The sequence below is a fragment of the Nycticebus coucang genome, chromosome 21, assembly GCF_027406575.1.
Source record: "Nycticebus coucang isolate mNycCou1 chromosome 21, mNycCou1.pri, whole genome shotgun sequence".
Lineage (NCBI taxonomy): Eukaryota > Metazoa > Chordata > Mammalia > Primates > Lorisidae > Nycticebus > Nycticebus coucang.
The window spans coordinates 59,694,770-59,714,177 of NC_069800.1; positions in this window are offsets into that span (position 1 = coordinate 59,694,770).

Sequence of the window (19,408 nt, forward strand, 5' to 3'; positions counted from 1 at the left end):
TATGTTTATTGCTTACTGTAAACTATCAACGGGGTTTTATTATTCAACAATGTTGGTCACAGGACAAAGTTCTCCATATATTCTGTCTCCCTTGAAGTGTGTGGTTTTGTAACGGACACACTAACAAAGGTTCATTCTGGACTTGGCTTTTCTCATTGTTCTAGGACCAGAAAAAGGCAGAGGAGTAGTGGTGGGTCTTTGGGCGAGGGCAGAGCAAGATGGATATAAAGCCAGCAGTACAGTACCTGCCTTGGATTGTGATTAAGAGTCAGATCTTTGTCATCTTCCAGGGCCTCCCCTTCCTCATCTCCTTAGAGACATAGTATAACATGGACCTTTAGAGCCAGACTCTCAGTTCAAACTTCATATTGTAATTAATCAACTGTCCTTGGGCTGTTACTTATTCTCTTCACTCCTTTATATAATGGAGTCAGATAACTTCTCTGTTGCACAGAAGGGATATAAGGAGATGGAAGGTGTAAGGTGCTTAGAGAAGGACTGGGAGCATATTAGGCTCCAGGTTTATGTTCGTTATCATCTGCACCACCACCAAAACCAACACCATATCTTCATCATCCTGCCTACCACCACAATCATCGTCATTCCCAAGACCACTACCACCATCATCCAAATAATGATAATGATAGTGATAATGTCTACTTTCAAAATCAATCCTTCTAAATTATTCTCGTTTGATTTGCTTAAACAATCATACTTAAGCTCATCAGGTGGTTCATAATACGTAATAATCCAGCCCCATCTTCTGTATTATTAATATAATACCACCACTATTAAACATTTTAGCATTCAGTATCTATCATTATTCAATAGCGGAAATGATAGTATTAATATCTGACCTGCTCCATTATTCCTTTTCCACCCTTTAGGTAAAACCCTGAATTCAGGTGTTTAATTTTTCAGAGTATTGAAGAATAAATCTATAGGTTGTATGGATTTAAAGTCATAAATGAGATCATCTAAAATTCTTATCTTCCATTTCTGACCCAATAAAATCTTGAATGTCTGTTCTCAAACGTTAAGATAAACTGATGCTTATAATACCTTATTAGGGCTGATGTTGCCCACCCAATAATTCTTCAACCTTTCTTTCTTACTAAGACAAGACATGATTTTGATGAGGAAAACAAGATATCCACCTAAAAGTCTATGTTTTCCATCCTCCACTGAAGATAGGGTTGCCACTCGACAGGTTCAGGCCAGTGAGATGTCAATACAAGTTATTTGGTGAGACTTCCTGAGAAACACATAAAGAGGTTAGCTCACAGGCACTCTTGCCCTTTCTTCTTTTTCCTGGCTGGAATGTATGTGTAAAGGGTGGAACACTAGCAGCCATATAGCTACTATGAGGCACTCTTGAGAATGAAGCCACACATGAGTTCTGGCAAAACTGAAAAGCAGGAGTTTGAGATATCAGATTCACCAGAGGTATCTAGACCGCCTGCCTTCAAGTCTAAAGTTCAAGGAAAAATAAGGCCCTGTTTTTAATCTACACATTTTCCCTTGCCTCTCTTACCTTTTCCCAATATGATGCCCTTACTAACACTGACTACAAGACTTTTCCTTTGGTTCCATGTAATAAGTTAATGCAAGCGTATGGTTTTTTTTTTTCATAACAAAAATCTTTGTCTTAGTCCTATAACCAACAAATTAATATATTTATATTAATAAACACATACTCCCTGCCAAGAGCTGTGATAAACATTGTGAGGAACGCAAAGATTCTTTCAGATTGCTTATGAATTGGTAACAAAATGCTTATAACCGGAGCATTTGCAGTCCATGTGTGGTTTTATCAGATGTATTAATATGCCACCATCCAAAGCCTAACTATTGTATAAAAGTTGTAATAGAAAAGACCTAGCCAGATTTCCCCTATATTCAAGCTATATATTATCTGCACTTAATGTTTGGTAAGAATCAAGAGTAAAATATGCATCTTACAGAGCATCATGACTTTGAAAAAAGCCCTCCTACACATGAAAAAAGGAGCTATTTTCAAAGGATAAGGAAAGTGCATTTTAGATGATTGACCTAAAATTAGTCATTTCTTGTGGAATATTTTATTATACATAGGAGATATCATTTTGAATCATAAATATCTGTGAAAAAGCACATGTTCTCAAATAGACTTATTTGTTCCACCACTCAATGCCATCAGTTTATTTTCCTACATGTTTTGTGGGGTTTACAGAACCCACGGTGGTGCTTTCCTGTCCCCATGATGTTTTTAGCTTCCACAAGAAGCCTGAGCCCTGTGGACACAGATATCAAAGGAATGTGTATAGTTAAAAACAACTTCATCTCCAGGGAATTTGCAGCTAAATTCATAAGGGTTATCTTTAAAGCTGAAAGAATTCTCTCAATACTATGTCATTTGGTTAAAAAATTGCAAAAATAAGGCCAGGCATGGTGGCTTACGCCTGTAAGCCTAGAACTCTGGAAGGCCCAGGTGGGAGGATCATTTGAGTTCAGGAATATGAGACCAGCCTGAGCAAGAGTGAGATCAGACTGCACTAAAAATAGAAAAATTAGTCAGGCATTGTGGTGGGTGCCTGTTGTCCCAGTTACTTAGGGGCTGAGGTAGAAAGATCACTTAAGCTCAGAAATTTGAAGTTGCTGTGAGATAGGTTGACACCATGGCTCTCTAGTTTGGGTGACAGAATCAGACTCTGCCTCAAAAAAAAAAAAAATCACCAAGGCATTTATAATATTGTTTACAAACCAATGGATTTCTATATAAATAAATGTGAATTTGGGAAAGCATTATTATTTTTTGTAGCACATCCTGCCTTGAGACTTTTAATGACTATAAAGCTTTGATTCTTTGATATCCTTATGATATAAGCATAGCACACTGATTGATTTATTATTCATTTGTTCAACACTATAATCAGATTTTAGCCACTCTCTCAGTTCTGGAGAAGGACGATTTGTTGGTGATGGTGGTTCAGCATCCAGGTGAGAGGTCCTCATGGGATTTTCATGGAATTCTTTTTGGCCACACCTAGGCTACTTGAGTTCCCTGGGTTAGGGCTGCTCTTCTCTTTGTTGAGAAGTCTGTGCCAGATATTTGAATAAAAGTGAGATATTTGTGTCTCAGGCCTTTCAGGCTGCTGTAGCAAAGCACCATGGACTGGGTGGCTTATGAAGAACAAGTGGTCATTCCCCATTTATGCCTCACGGTTCTGGAGGCTGGGAAGTCCAACCAAGGTCAAGGCATTGGCCAGTTCCCGGTTCATAGACATGCTCTTCTTCCTGGGTCTGTCCTTGGTGGAGGAGTTGAGGGAGTCTCTCTGGAGTTCCTTTCACAAGGACACTCTTCCCATTCATAAAGTCTCCACCCTTATGACCTAATCACCTCCTTACACCCCATCTCCTTAACCTATCACATGGGTTTCGACATAAGAATGTTCAACTTATGAATATATAAATATAAATGAATATGTGAATAACAGGCCATAGCATTATATGACTAATGAAAAATTCGCTAGTCTTTGGATGGCCACACATCTACCTCCAGTTAGTCTGTAGCCTTTAGACAAGGAGCCTGAGGGAGGAGGGTGAACTGGGGGTGCCATCATCACTAAAGCAAATGGGGGCTTACTAAGTTATTAGCAGGATTCTGCTGTTTACACCAGCTTGCGTCAACGATGCATGCAGAGCCTGCCAATTAATTTGGCAAAAAGTTCTACTTCAGTGAACTTTCAATAAAGAATACCAAAGAGGACAAGTGGGAATTATTCTGTAATCTGACTCAAGCCTTGCCTGTTCCCGAGTCACTGAGCAGAGCAGGGAGAAGGTCTTCTTGGCATATGTTATCAGCGGGCCTGAAACAGAAGGCAGTGGAGAGAAAGCTGTTTGTGAGCCTGGAACCTGTCACAAAAATCCCGAACAAGCAAAACGAGTGCTCCGTTTCTCAGTGGGTGATGCAGTGCGGCATCCAGCACAGTCTGTTTGCTCGCAGGTTTAGTCAGCATTATTTTCCTCCTTTTAATAATATTCACCATATCGACAGTAATTTGCAGGCTTTTAAGTTCCGCATATGTTCCTACTGAAATAAGCCTTCTATTTTGCTTCTCTGAGACCTGCTCAAGAGACCACCTGAGCTAAGCACTAAGAAAAAAAAAAATAGAAAGCGTTCATTAATCAGAAAACATCTTTGAAAAATTCTCCAGGAGTTTGCCCACAAAGCATTGCCCCTCTGGAAATAACAACAGCAATATTAGGAAATGCATGGTTATGAAGTGGAATCATAATCATGTTATGTTTTTCATTGAGAATTATTTTATACTATTAGGTCTGTGATTTATACTTCAAAGGATTTTTTATTAAACTTCTTTGGTGTTTTACTTCCCAAACATAGGACATTTACCACACAAAGACTCTATTGTAATTTGTTATGGGTCCTAAGTGTACCTAGAATTATAAATGATGTTTTAATGTGGACAGCTGTGAGAGTGTATGTGTGTGTGTATTTAGGAAATCTTAAAGGGATATATTGCATGGGCCTATATAGGTGAGTGGTTCATATACTGGCCCAGATAATAATAAACTTGAACTAGATTACTGTAGATCTACCTGGTAGAGCCTGGTGCTTGTGTGTGGCTCCCAGGTAGACTCTGTGGTTCCAATTCTTACCCCGTCACTTGACTTTGGGAAAGTTACTTAATTTCTCTGAGCCTCAGTTGTCCCTATCTGTTGAGTTTGTGCATAATCATAGCAAAAACCATTCGTGATAACATCCGTAGTGACAATGGCAGTGACAGTGACAATTCCGCTACCTCATAGTTACTGAGAAGCACTGTGGTAAGCACATCTGTGTGGTCGCTCCTTTAATATTTTTTTCCAGCTTTATTGTAGTATCAGGAAGAAATAAAAATTGTGTGTGCTTAAGATAGACAGCTTGCTATTTTGATATGTGTATACACTGTAAAATGATTACTGCCATCAAGCTAATTAACATGTCTGTTACCTCACAGTGTTACCATTTTCCTTTTCTTTTTGAACTTTTATTCATTTATTTATTTGGGTATTGATTGATTTGTGGTGAGGTCACTTAAAATCTACCCTCCTACCCTGTTTCCCTGAAAATAAGACAGTGTCTTATTTTAAGGTGTGCTCCCAAAGATGCGCTAGGTCTTATTTTCGGGGGACGTCTTATCTTTCCTATAAGTAGGTCTTATTTTCGGAGGATGTCTTATTTTCGGGAAACCGGGGTAGCAAATTTCAAATATACAGCACATGTCAGTTAGCTGTAGCCACCATGCTGTATGTTGGGTCTTCAGAACTTAGTCATCTCCTGTCAGTGAAACGTTGTACCCCTCAGCCAGCGTCTCCTGTGCCCTCTCCCTATAGTCACCATCCTACCTTCTACTTACATGGGTTGAGCTCTCTCCAATTCCACGTGTGAGATCACACAGCATTTGGCTTTCTGTGTTTCATCACATCCTCCAGTTCATCCAGGTGGTTGATCCTTTTTTAAAGTCCACTTGTTTAATTTAATATTGTAGATCAGCCGTCCTCAACCTGTGGGTCGCAACCCTTTGTAACAATGAAAATACATCCTGCATATCAGATATTTACGTTACGATTCGTAACAGTAGCAAAATTAGAGTTACGAAGTAACAATGAAAACAATTTTGTGGTGGGGGGTCACCACAACATGAAGAACTGTACTAAAGGGTCACGGCATGAGGAAGGTTGAGAACCATTGTTCTAGATATTCCCAATTATAAGGCTTTGTGAGAATGAAATGAATGTCATGTGCTTAGTACGGTAATTCAAACATTGTAAACATTTTTAAAGTATGCGATAGCGGAACTAAAGTTAATGGAACAAATAGGGTAAGTGCGTTAAAATGAACAGACGGGTCATGTGTTTAGATCCAGCCAAAGAGCTCCAGTCTCTACTAGTTATTTAATTTTAGCAGTAAAATTAAATTGCCCAAGGCCTCCTGGGCAAATGATTTTACCATGCCAGTGCCAGAATCCACAAAAACACGGAACAGCAAAGAATCTCTTGTCTAGATTCTTTTAAACAAGACCTTGAAAGATCTCCATGTGTTTGAATGCAGATCTGGGCTATTTCTAGTTAGAACCTCAAGAGTTTAATTAAATATTTGCACAACAGATTTTTTTTTTTTTTTTACAGAACAGTTTGGGAGGCGAGTTCTAGCACCTGTTGTAGCACCAGACAGGCTCATCACCCAGATTTGGTGTTTCTCTTTGCTGTGTCTGGCTCACTGCAGCTCTGGCTAAGGATATCAGCCCTCCCCAAGTGGAAGGTTTGCATGGGCTTCTTCTTCCTGGTTTTAGCTGTGTTGCTAAGGGTGTCCCTGGGACTTTTTAATAGTAGACACAGAAAACTGGCTACCCCCCTTCCTTCCTTCACTCATTCATTCTCCAAAGAGCACCCAAGGAGGTCTTTGAAGAAAGTGATTCAGAGCTCCCCGTTTCCTACATGCTTAGACCTGTCAGTATGTTCTCATGACACCCAGAAGAAAAGCTTCACCTCTGACCTCAGCCCCCGAGGCTCAGCCTGGTCCCTGCTGCACCTGACTCTGTCTTTGCCTCACATCACGCTCCCTGTCTTCTTGCTTTAGCCGCACCTGACTTACTGCTTTTCACTGAGCTGGCCCGCTTCCCTCAGCCCCGATGCCTCGACTCTGCCCAGCGAGGTCTTCTCCATTCTCTCCATGAGTGACTTAGCTCAGATTTTTTCCCTTCCCCACCCCATGTGTTTGATGAAGAGCATCAAACACATAATGGGTGCCAATAGTTAATATTTAAGTCACACCTGTTGTGCTTCTGCTATGTGCAAACTGCTCTTTTTAAGAACATGGTTAACTAGGTGATTAGCACCACAGAGCACTCATGAGATTTCAGCTGACCTCTTAGAACTGTGGTCCCCAACCCCTGAGCCAAGCGTCATTTGTGTTTACAGCAGCTCCCCATCACTGGCCTGGTGGCCGGAGCCCCGCCTCCTGTCAGGTCAGTGGGGGCCTTAGATTCTCAAAGGAGCACGAACCCTGCTGTAAACTGTGCATGAGAGGGATCTGGGTTGCACGCTCCTTCTGATAATCTAATGCCCGGTGGTGCTAAACTGATGATGTTCACAGGAGGGAGCAGCTGCAACTACAGATTATCAGTAGCAGAAAGGTTTGACCATGCAGAGATCATAATAAATCAACTGTTTGCAGACTCATATCAAAACCATCCCCTACCCTCATCTCACCCCCTCACCCACTTGTGGAAAAATTGTCTTCCATGAAAGACACCAGTCCCTGGTGCCAAAAAGGTTGGGGACCACTGCCTTAGAAGAAGAAAGGGAGTAATAATGATGGCTAATATTTGGAACTGTGTGGTCAACTTTCAATGGCTACCTAAGCCAGGCAGGTTGAGGGTTGAGGACAAAATCAAGAAGCATGTTTCATGGGAAATAATTCAAATTCAATTTTTTTTAATGTAGTTTTTGCATCTGATTTGCCTGCTGGGTTTTCCATCCTTGATGCAGTGCTAAGTACCTTCCTAGGCATTTCATGTATATTCTTTATTTAACATTCACAACAGCCTTGTGAAGGAAGGGCTGACATCATTTAAATACTTGGCACTGGAGGTTTCTAGAGTAGGGCAGACTTCTGCAAGGGTCAGTGACGATTTCAGACTCGGTGGGCTGTAAGCTCTGTGTGTGGCTGCCTGATTCTGCCAAGGTAATGCAAAAGCAGCTGCAGATAACACATCTGTAATACAACATCGTCTGTGAAACCAGCAGAAGGGAGGATCGAGTCTGAGTCCACAATAGTTTGCCAGCCCCTCTTACGCAGGGTAGATAAATTGCTTGCATTCAAATAGCTATTTGTTTATTTATTTATTTTTTTTTGTAGAGACAGAGTCTCACTGTACCGCCCTCGGGTAGAGTGCCGTGGCGTCACACGGCTCACAGCAACCTCTAACTCTTGGGCTTACGCGATTCTCCTGCCTCAGCCTCCCGAGCTGCTGTCAAATAGCTATTTGGAGTGACTACAATTTGAGCTCATGTCGTCCTGATGCCTGAATCATGGGACTACGCTTCTGCACTGCTGCCTCTCCCGCCAGCCCACCAGTAGGTCCGTGCCATACAGTTTTGAATAATTATAATAAATATTTATCAGATGCTTACTACATACCAGACAGCAAGGGATCTATCTGTCTATCTATCTTCCCTCATCTGTCTATAGTTAATAATTTATCCTTACAACTTTGAAGGGAGACGCCAACACTTAATATTTAAAACAAAAGTCTGCGAGTTGAGAGGCTCATGTCTGTAATCCTAGCACTCTGGGAGGACCCCTTGAGCTCAGGAGTACTAGACTAGCTTGAGCAAGAGAGAAACCTTTCTCTACTAAAATTAGAAAAAAGGCTTGTGGTGGGCACCTGTAGTCCCAGCTACTTGGGAGGCTGAGGGAGGAGGATCACTTGAGTGTTTGAGGATCAGTTTGAGGTTCCTGTGACCTGTGAGCTAAAGTGACACCATGGCATTCTACCCAGGGTGACAAAGTGAGACTCTGTCTCAAAACAAAAACAAAAACAAAACTGTCTGAATATCTTGTTTGCAAAGCAAGGGAGACCTGCTGGTGTGGTTTAGTCTCTCTCTGAGCAAGCAGAAAGGGCTGATCTCTTAGGGTTTGGGGACACGTGGAGTTAAAGGTGTGGTAGATGTTCAGGGGCACAGAGTTGAGGGACAGCTGCCCTTTTATTTAGTTTCAGAGGCCTGGTTGGTTGCAGAGGGCTGCTGGACTACCCTCTCAGAAGAGTGGGTGTGGGCGAGTTGTCGTGGATAATTAGGGATGGATTTTAAATCATTTCTGGTGATTATCTTCCTGCAGTGGACTAAGATCAATGTAGAATGTACAGTCACTATATTTTGATTTTAAATTTGGATTCTAAGAGCATTTTATGCTTGTACTAACCTCAGAAGCTAGGAACTCTTCTTATTCCCATATGATGTATGAAACAACTGGGGCACATGGAGGTGGCACGAGTTATCCAGGTTCTTAAGGCTGGTGGGTGGTAGCAGCGGGATTTTAAAACTGAAAGACTCTAGATTCCCTGTTCTTTTTTTGTTTGTTTGTTTTGGGCTGGGGCTGGGTTTGAACCCACCACCTCCAGCATATGGGGCCGGCGCCCTACTCTTTTGAACCACAGGCGCCACCCAAGATTCCCTGTTCTTAACTGTGACCCTCTTCTGTCTCCCAAATCCAGGGTTTGCTTTCTGTGAATGTCACACGTTGACCGCTTGCTGGCATCTCAATTAATTCCTAGTCTGAATGAATTTTATTCATTTTAGCTCATCGTTTGTTCTCATCTCCATTTCCCTCTTTTCGGTAACAAATGGCCACTTAGGAAAGAACATCAGCAAGGCCAGATTCCTTCACGTGAAATGCAGTACCATTTAAGGCAATTATTCCGAATATTTTAGCTTCTAAGCAAAAAGTCAGGGTTGCTTTCGCTGAAAGGTTAATAAGCAGACATTTCGGCTTCATTGTACCTCACGACACACTGATGACTGTATGAACAATCATGCAAAATTATAGCCCAGTTTAACCCTACTGGGTTTGTTCTTGACTCTGAGACCAACCTGGCAAAAGGCTAAATGAGAAATGAAGGAGGCAGACAAGTCTATCTATGTACAAATTTATGTTCTAGCTTCCACAATTTACAGGACTAAACAGTCACGGCTTATAGGAATGTAGAACAAGGAGAATTATAGCCACAGAATTATCAGAGAGTGAGAGTTGTCGCTTACTTGACTGCAGAATAACGAGAGAAGAGGAGACTTGGACTTTGGTTTCTTTTCCCCAATCACTAGATATAAAATCCTGGAAATCAACTGAACCTATCCATATTTGAACTTATAGAAAAGAACATCAGATACTAATTGTATGGAAAAGGCAGGGCGTTCTCCTTTCAAGAAGTAAAGTTTGCATAAATTTGAAAAATACTCCTGACATTTTGTTTTGGGTGTTAATCCTCATTCATCATCTTTTCAACAAACATAAAGCACATTAAACATCAGGCATAGACATCAAAGGTTCAAAGACACTGCAGGTGTGTCCAGGGCAGTGGAGAAAGAATGTGAAGAAATAGCTGTGACATGATAAATACCACGGAAGAGACGCTTTTCCAAATACCATGATTACAACTCATGCTGTTGGAAGAAATCAAGGAAGATTTTCTTGAGGCAGAAACAAAAGTGGGGACTATGATTGTGCAAAGGCCCTGGGGTGTGGATTCCATATGATTTTTCTCTCTGTGGCTGGAGCGTAGTTTTGAGTGGAGTAAGGAAAGTGGGACAGTGAGAGAGGAGGGCAGAGAAGTAGGCTGGGAAAAATTTTCTCTATGTTACACCAAAGAACTCGGACTTTTGTTGTGGAGCCATAGTTTGTTTTTTTTTTTTTTCTTCATTTACTTAATGCTATTTTTAATTTTAATTCATTTGAGCATGTTATAGAAAATGTAGGAAAGTACAAACATGAAAATTAAAATCACCTTTAATCTCCACATCCAGAGGTAAAGTTTCTAGCGTTTTGTGTATAATCCTCTGCCTTTTTTACAATTAAATAAATTCAATATAATGCATTCACTTTATTTTAGTTTGTTCTCATGTTGAGATATCTGTTTATATCTATCTAGAGAATTTTGTCTGTTTCTTTTTTCTTACATGTAACTTTTTTCATTTTTTTATACTTAACTAATACTTTGTCCTAAAAGAATTTTTCTAAAACTTTGACACAAGCACATTTTTGAAAAAAAAGATTAACTCTGTGAACAAGGAAAGCTTCTAGAGTCTTGGATAATATCAAGATAGCTTTTGCAAACACTTTGAACTCTTACCATTCCCAGCTATAGAATTGATTCTGTTTTAATGTATTTTGACTCATGATGTGATTCATAGAAACAAAATATATGGTTCTTCACTTATGAAGGAGAATGTTAAGTGATAAATGAAACAGAAAATGTCTTGGAGGGGATGAAGAAAAACAGCAGGGTTGAAGTATTGCATTGATTTTCTAAAAATAAGCATCTCTTTTTATTTAAACTTACAGCCTGAGCATGCTAAAAGATGTGCCACTTTAAGCCTGAAAATGCTATAACTGCATTCTTATAAGATACAGAAGCTTTTCTGACAATATTGCAATAATTTCAAATAATCTGCCTGAAGAACAAATCTGAGATCAAAATAACAGCATATTATACATTAGGCTTCTATTTCTTTTTGAAATTTAAGGTAATAATAACAATACCATTAAAACGAATCAAAATAGGCCCAATGGGTATTCAGTAAAATAACTCTGGACAAGAACGTGGGATTTCACACCAGTTCTCAAGCTTTGTCTAATTCTAAGATGGTTTAAATTTTTAACGTGAAAAATCGGCGATTTGTTGCAATTTCAACAACATTTAATGATAGCCACAATTCCCCTTACTAGAGAGTTCAGAATGGTAAACAAGAAAGATTTTTTTGATTTGTCTTACAGATCATCTACTACATTTTTAATTCACTATGTCATAGCAAACGAATAACACGACTTTCATATCTTCAAGGATAAAGAAATGTTACTGAAGTATCTAGAGGGAAAAGAATCAAATTATCTATAAGGAAATAAAAATCAGTCTTTCGGGGACTTCTGGGAAAGGGGGTCTTCAACAGTGCTGACCATTGGTAAAAAATGATTTGGGGGAAGGATAAAACCATGACTTCCATATAGATATCAAAATGAACAAGTGTTAAATATTTTACATTACGCATATGAGGACCCCAGCTGATGTCATAACTGGTTTACAAGGGAAGTCAGAACAGCACAAATTATCTACAGTGAAGGAATATTGAGATAAAATGAAAAAAAGACAAAAACTATTTTCTGGACACACAGTGGGAGGGAAGACAATGTAGACCTTTACCAGATAAGACATTTTGCATATCTATCATTTATCTGCAATTTGCAGAACTGTAACATAGCTCAAGGTTAAGGAACAAAAGTTAGGTTCTGCTCACACAGGAGAATAGGTTATAAGTGATGAATTGTGGCTGAAACATCATCTGTTCTACCATGATTCCTTCCCTCTTTTTCTGGTTCTGTTGTATTCTCTTTTGCATTATTCTAGTCTTTCTACAATACTAAACCCCAGAATTAAATGAAATAGTGTCTACAGATGTAGGAGGAAAAAAATAAAGCAAGAATCTATACCCAGAGTATCACTAATACTCTTTATGGACAAGGGCCAGGTCCTTGCTTATAGTGTAGTGTAAGTTCCATGAACCCAGGAACTTCAGCTGTTGGGCCCACCACTAGTGATAGTCCTGGTTTTTGATGTCTGAAGGTTATCAGTTATTAGAGGCCTCCTTAGAAAGGAAAAGCACACAAAAGTACAGATACAGAATTAGGTGTCATTACCATTGGTCAGGGTCTGGGACGGGTTGGTCTCTGCCCGTGGTTTATCTAGGTTCTGGACTGCTATGCTACCTTGCTCAGGAACAATTGCTCTTAGTTGCCTGAGGGCTATTTACCTTAGCAGAAGGGAGAGAAAGAGAGAGAGAGAGAGAGAGAGAGAGACAGTCTTTCAGGGTGAAGTAGTCTTAGAATAGATCTTAGTCTTTAACTTAGAGCTTGGTAATCTTCAGCAGAGAGACGCTGTGCTGGTGTTCTGTAGGCAGGAGAGGAGACAGAGTCAGAGTAAGCCGGTTCGTGATAGAATGCGCGTTCCAGACTGAATGCCTCTATCACAGGTGTAGAGACTGCCAATTCACCACTGCTCTCATCTCCCCAGCTCTCTCATGCTTGTTAGGAGAGCTAAATCCCTCCCCATGCCCTTTTCACCAAGGTGTTCCATTATTGAGCTATATAGGTATTTCTTGTAACTCTCACTCCTCCTAGCCATAGGCTATATGGGCTGCCACAATTAGGTACAGAACAAATATTTATTTAGAATCAGAAAATAAATCACTGAAACCACAAATCATAAGAAATTCATACATCACAAACGAAAAATTATTTTCAAGTTGATAAAAACCACATATTACAAAACTTAGAAAAATAACATTGATTTTTGTAAATTATGACTCACACCTCTACATATATAAGTACCTTTTAATCTACATTTTTATGAGCATACATTTTAATCATTGGTTCATGTGACAATGATTTTATATTTTGTAGAGACAAAATTGAAAGATAATTCAGTCTTTTTTTCTGTTATGGTTGATTATTTTTATTTTGAGGGCAGTATTCCCTGTTGTTTTATCTGAATGCATGAGATTTTTGTTGGGACAAAATGTGTCGATTAAGCTGAGATGTGATTTAACATGCTGGTACTCATGCTTTGTGGCTTATACATTATAAATTTCAAGAATTATGCAATTCTGTTTCTCCCAATTCTCATCAAAATAGAAATGAAAATGTGTGGTACGTTCATTGTCACTTATGCTATCTTGAGAGAGCCTTTTGGTTTCAGGATTTTCCGCAGACAGTGTCTGGCTCTGAACATTATGAGCCTTCTTCCTCCCTGCCTCACATACACATGTGGTCACAGCCATGTCTATTTTTTGATATCACTTCTGTGTTTGTATATTTATGGCACGATGCCAGGAGAATTCACCCAGGAGGCATCGAGAATTTCTCAGCAAGGAATTTCTCCACCAGAACAGTGAGTGAAAACTTAAGTGCACACCTCAGTCATTATGAATCTCCTAAACAGATCCCACTAAACCCCCAAAGATATGGGTCCTAAATTCATCTTTTCCTCAGTCATGTCAAAACAAAGTCTGGGATTATTTCACCAGCACCTGCTATAAAAGAAAAGGTAACGAACAGGAAGTTGGTACAGAGGGAGGCAACCGTCTTAGCTAATTGCGGTTACGTTTATAAAAATGTAAAAATGTGCATCTATGGGAAAACAATGTCAATAATCTACACTCATTTCTTGCTATATTCCCCGTGTCTTACCCATTACATGAATTATAATAAACTCTTAATAAATCTAAGTTTAATGATTAAATAAATGCCTGATGAAGCTATATGAAGAGATACACTCATGAAAGTATTTTTGGCCATTCTCAGCAATATTTTGTACATGCAGAAAATACTATTTAGAAAGCTTTAAAAATTATCATTTAATTTATTGAAGTTATAAATGTAAAACTAGCTCTTTCTTAACCTATAAATGTAGCTCACCAATTCATGTTTCTATTTGTTACTTTAAAAGATGTTAAGAGTCACTTTTAAGAGATCTTTGACAAATATTTGGTTTCCTTTTACAAGCTTAACCATCTCAAATACTTTCAACAGCTTTTATAAATTTAATGTGTTTGCTTTCTTTAGTATCTCAAGGGCTTGAACTAATAAAAACAATCTTTCTGAATATTTATGAAGGCTTTTTCATTTATAATGTTTAAAAGTGTAGAAATCCTAGAATCGTTCTATTTCTTAAAGTATTTCAAATGCATAAAATGTGTACAAGTTCATTACTTACATAAAAATATTAATGCTTTGGTTTCGTTACTCTTAAAATTTTTATGCTTAACTTTAAAATGTAAGAGATGTGTTTCCATTTAAGGAATACAGTTGCCATTCAAATTAACTGCATTTATTCATGAGCAGAGATTTTATCCAGAAAATTGCCTTGAATTTTACTGGCTACCCTGCTGGGACTTATGGAGCACAATTTTATAGTTTCCTTGTCATGTCTATGTAACTCCAGGATGTGGTCAATTAGTCTATTTTTCCAAATTCAATTTATACATGTTTACTGATTCATGAGTCTGTGAACATGCTCTGTGACTCCCACCCACGTTGGCCACCTGATTTGATTTTGCCTTTTATCCCCAACTCTTGAAGCACTTCCCATTGGCCCTTGCTAATTCAGACTTAAAAATTTGGCAGAATTTTAAAGACATAACACGTAATTTCTGTGGATGTTTGATGAGATCATTTTTAACATATCTGCAAATTCATACAACCAATGAACATATTTATAATGATATTCAGTTGAATTTTGGATTCCTCATATGGCCTTTGTCTAATCTGCATTTAAACTCAGGAGGTCATTCTCCCGGCAGGAAAATGTAAATACATTTCCTCAAGATGAAATCAAAGCTATCTGCTATTCAAAAGAATGCATTATACCAGATTTTAGTCTGTACTACAAAGCCATAGTGGTCAAGACAGCATGGTACTGGCACAAAAACAGAGACATAGACACTTGGAATCGAATTGAACACCAAGAAATGAAACTAACATCTTACAACCATCTAATCTTTGATAAACCAAACAAGAACTTACCTTGGGGGAAAGACTCCCTATTCAATAAATGGTGTTGGGAGAACTGGATGTCTACATGTAAAAGACTGAAACTGGACCCACACCTTTCCCCACTCACAAAAATTGATTCAAGATGGATAAAGGACTTAAATTTAAGGCATGAAACAATAAAAATCCTCAAAGAAAGCATAGGAAAAACACTGGAAGATATTGGCCTGGGGGAAGACTTCATGAAGAAGACTGCCATGGCAATTGCAACAACATCAAAAATAAACAAATGGGACTTCATTAAACTGAAAAGCTTCTGTACAGCTAAGGAGACAATAACCAAAGCAAAGAGACAACCTACACAATGGGAAAGGATATTTGCATATTTTCAATCAGACAAAAGCTTGATAACCAGGATCTATAGAGAACTCAAATTAATCCACATGAAAAAAGCCAACAATCCCTTATATCAATGGGCAAGAGACATGAATAGAACTTTCTCTAAAGATGACAGACGAATGGCTAACAAACATATGAAAAAATGTTCATCATCTCTATATATTAGAGAAATGCAAATCAAAACAACCCTGAGATATCATCTAACCCCAGTGAGAATGGCCCACATCACAAAATCTCAAAACTGCAGATGCTGGCGTGGATGTGGAGAGAAGGGAACACTTTTACACTGCTGGTGGGACTGCAAACTAGTACAACCTTTCTGGAAGGAAGTATGGAGAAACCTCAAAGCACTCAAGCTAGACCTCCCATTCGATCCTGCAATCCCATTACTGGGCATCTACCCAGAAGGAAAAAAATCCTTTTATCATAAGGACACTTGTACTAGACTGTTTATGGCAGCTCAATTTACCATTGCCAAAATGTGGAAACAGCCTAAATGCCCACCAACCCAGGAATGGATTAACAAGCTGTGGTATATGTATACCATGGAATACTATTCAGCTATTAAAAAAAATGGAGACTTTACATCCTTCGTATTAACCTGGATGGAAGTGGAAGACATTATTCTTAGTAAAGCATCACAAAAATGGAGAAGTATGAATCCTATGTACTCAATCTTCATATGAGGACAATTAATGACAATTAAGTTTATGGGGGGGGGAAGCAGAAAGAGGGATGGAGGGAGGGGGTGGGGCCTTGGTGTGTGTCACACTTTATGGGGGCAAGACATGATTGCAAGAGGGACTTTACCTAACAATTGCAATCAGTGTAACTGGCTTATTGTACCCTCAATGAATCCCCAACAATAAAAAAAAAATAAAAAAAAAAAAAAGAATGAAGCAAAAAAAAAAAATAAATAAATAAACCTAGCTTAATGTTAATATAAGCCTATAAAAAAAAAAAGAATGCATCAAAGCAAAGACTTTCATAGAAAGGAAATGAGAGAATTAAAAAACTGACTCAAGAGATACAATTTAACAATAGAGTTTAGTCTTATGTGCTAATAATTTCAAAAATAACTTCTGAATGAGAAAGTATAGGCAAAAAACAATAGATCAATAGATTGAAGATCTCAGATTATAGCAATAGGTACTGGAGAAGCAGGGTGGAGCTGATATAAAGCAAAGTATGCTGAATTTTCCATCATAGATGCTTATATCCCTATAAACCTAATATAAATATCAAAAATAATAATTGAAAAACATTTCTGATATAAATTCATTATCATTTCTATCCTTATAGGTCCCCATCGTATCAGCAAAAGGTAGGAAGCAGCATGATGAAGGGGAAATAAAAATTGCTTAATTTTTAATCTTCCACAAAAAAGATTTTTTTTATATAATCACGGAAAACAGATTTAAGTACATTTATAAAATTAGCTGCCTGGGAAACAAGAATAGAATAGTGTGGGGTAGGAAAAAAAAAAAAAACCATTTATTTACACTTTTAGGTTTAGTTACTGGGGTCTGCAAATTAAATTAACAAAAGACATCTTAACCAGAGGAAAACCCCTGTTTTTTTTTTTTTTTTTTTTTAACACATACAATGTGCAGACACACAGGAAAATGTAGGAATAAGTAACTCACAGAGGTGCTTAGAATTTTGGATATGTATGAGGTCTGATAAGTAAGTTCACAAACTAATTCTAGAAAATGTGCACATAACTCGTTGATGAATATCATCACCTATGGTCACCTTTGAAGTATTCCCCTTGGGGAGCTATGCACCAACTTCAGCACCTAGATCACCATTCAAAGTACTTTCCCTCAGATGAGATCATGAACATAATCGTCTAAGCTCGTATACCATTCAGTAGGTGACAGGGAGGGAGAGAAAGGCACTTAGGAAAAACAAATGACTTTATGGATATTCAGGAGAACAAAATCTCTATATATTATTTGTCTCTACAGGGATGAGGAAACTTTTCATCTACTTCAGGGTCTTAAAACTCCACCTGGAAAAGGGATTTGGGCGTAGGTTTTACGTGGTTCACCTTCTGGGAATAGATCAGCCATGAAAGGAAATTCATGGCAGCTTTGTTTTTCAGAAGTTACTTTTATTCACAGAAGAGAAGGCATCTGTTGAATCATCTTTATATGAACTCTGAGGGTCTGGGTGGGTCCCTGAAATGGTGTTAGCTGCTGACTCCTTAAAGAGAACATTAAAATAATCTGCAGCTCCAGCAAAGCCAAGTTTGTGGTTTACTACAGTATGGGTGGGCAGAGTCTCAGCAGCATCTCCCCTGGGGAAAGTTAAACGTGGGCTATGTCCGAAGTAGCATTGCTGAGCTAAGATATTCATAAGGGTTTTGTGGTCTGATTTAAGGTGAGTCTTTCAATGTAGGGATTTGTATAGCTTGTGATATAATAGTTGAGAACTGATGGATCTGGAGAGGCAAAGATTTTGAGGATAAACAGTAATTTGAGGAATCCATTTGCACTGTCTATTGATTAAGAAAGGAAAGGGGCAATTGTTCCTTGTTCTGAAGAAGGCAAATCATCTATTGTTCAGATAAATGGATTTTTAGGGCATTTCTTTTTTTTTTTTTTCTTTATTGTTGGGGATTCATTGAGGGTACAATAAGCCAGGTTACACTGATTGCATTTGTTAGGTAAAGTCCCTCTTGCAGTCATGTCTTGCCCCCATAAAGTGTGACACACACCAAGGCCCCACCCCCTCCCTCGTCCCTCTTTCTGCTTTTCCTCCCTTCCCCATAACCTTAATTGTCATTAATTGTCCTTATATCAAAATTGAGTACACAGGATTCATGCGTCTCCATTCTTGTGATGCTTTACTAAGAATAATGTCTTCCACTTCCATCCAGGTTAATACGAAGGATGTAAAGTCTCCATTTTTTTAATGGCTGAATAGTATTCCATGGTATACATATACCACAGCTTGTTAATCCATTCCTGGGTTGGTGGGCATTTAGGTTGTTTCCACATTTTGGCAATTGTAAATTGAGCTGCAATAAACAGTCTAGTACAAGTGTCCTTATGATAAAAGGATTTTTTTCCTTCTGGGTAGATGCCCAGTAATGGGATTGCAGGATCAAATTGGAGGTCTAGCTTGAGTGCTTTGATTTAGGGCATTTCTGAAACAAAGTTATTTCCAACTTCATTTTGGGGGGCAAGAATTTCCTTTCCAGGAATATAATACATAATGAAGTCATGTGAATATGAGCAATAAGTTGTACGGATGTAGATGGTGTCAATTGTCAACAACATTTTTTTTAACATCAGCATTATTACAAATTAAAAGGAAAGCATAGTTTTTATATAAAAATGAAGAAAGATGAATAAGCAGAGAGCAAAAGTTAGTAAGGCAGGAGGAAAATCAAATACACCAGTAAATGTTAAAAATAAAAGTCCATTAAGCTATCCAGTGAAAAGATGCATGCGATTACATTCTTACTGAAGGCTAACATACTTTAAAATGATACCTAAAGATTAAGGGTAAAGGATGGGCAGTGATATGTCAGGTTATCAGAGAAACAGTGAGGGAGAATTAATTTTAAAATGTAAAATTCAAAACAAAACATACTGATGTTGGAAAGGAAGTTCATTTTATTTTGGTGTTATACCACCCAGTTAATAAAATAGAGTCATGTATCTCTATGGACAAAATTAAAAGGCATCAAAATAT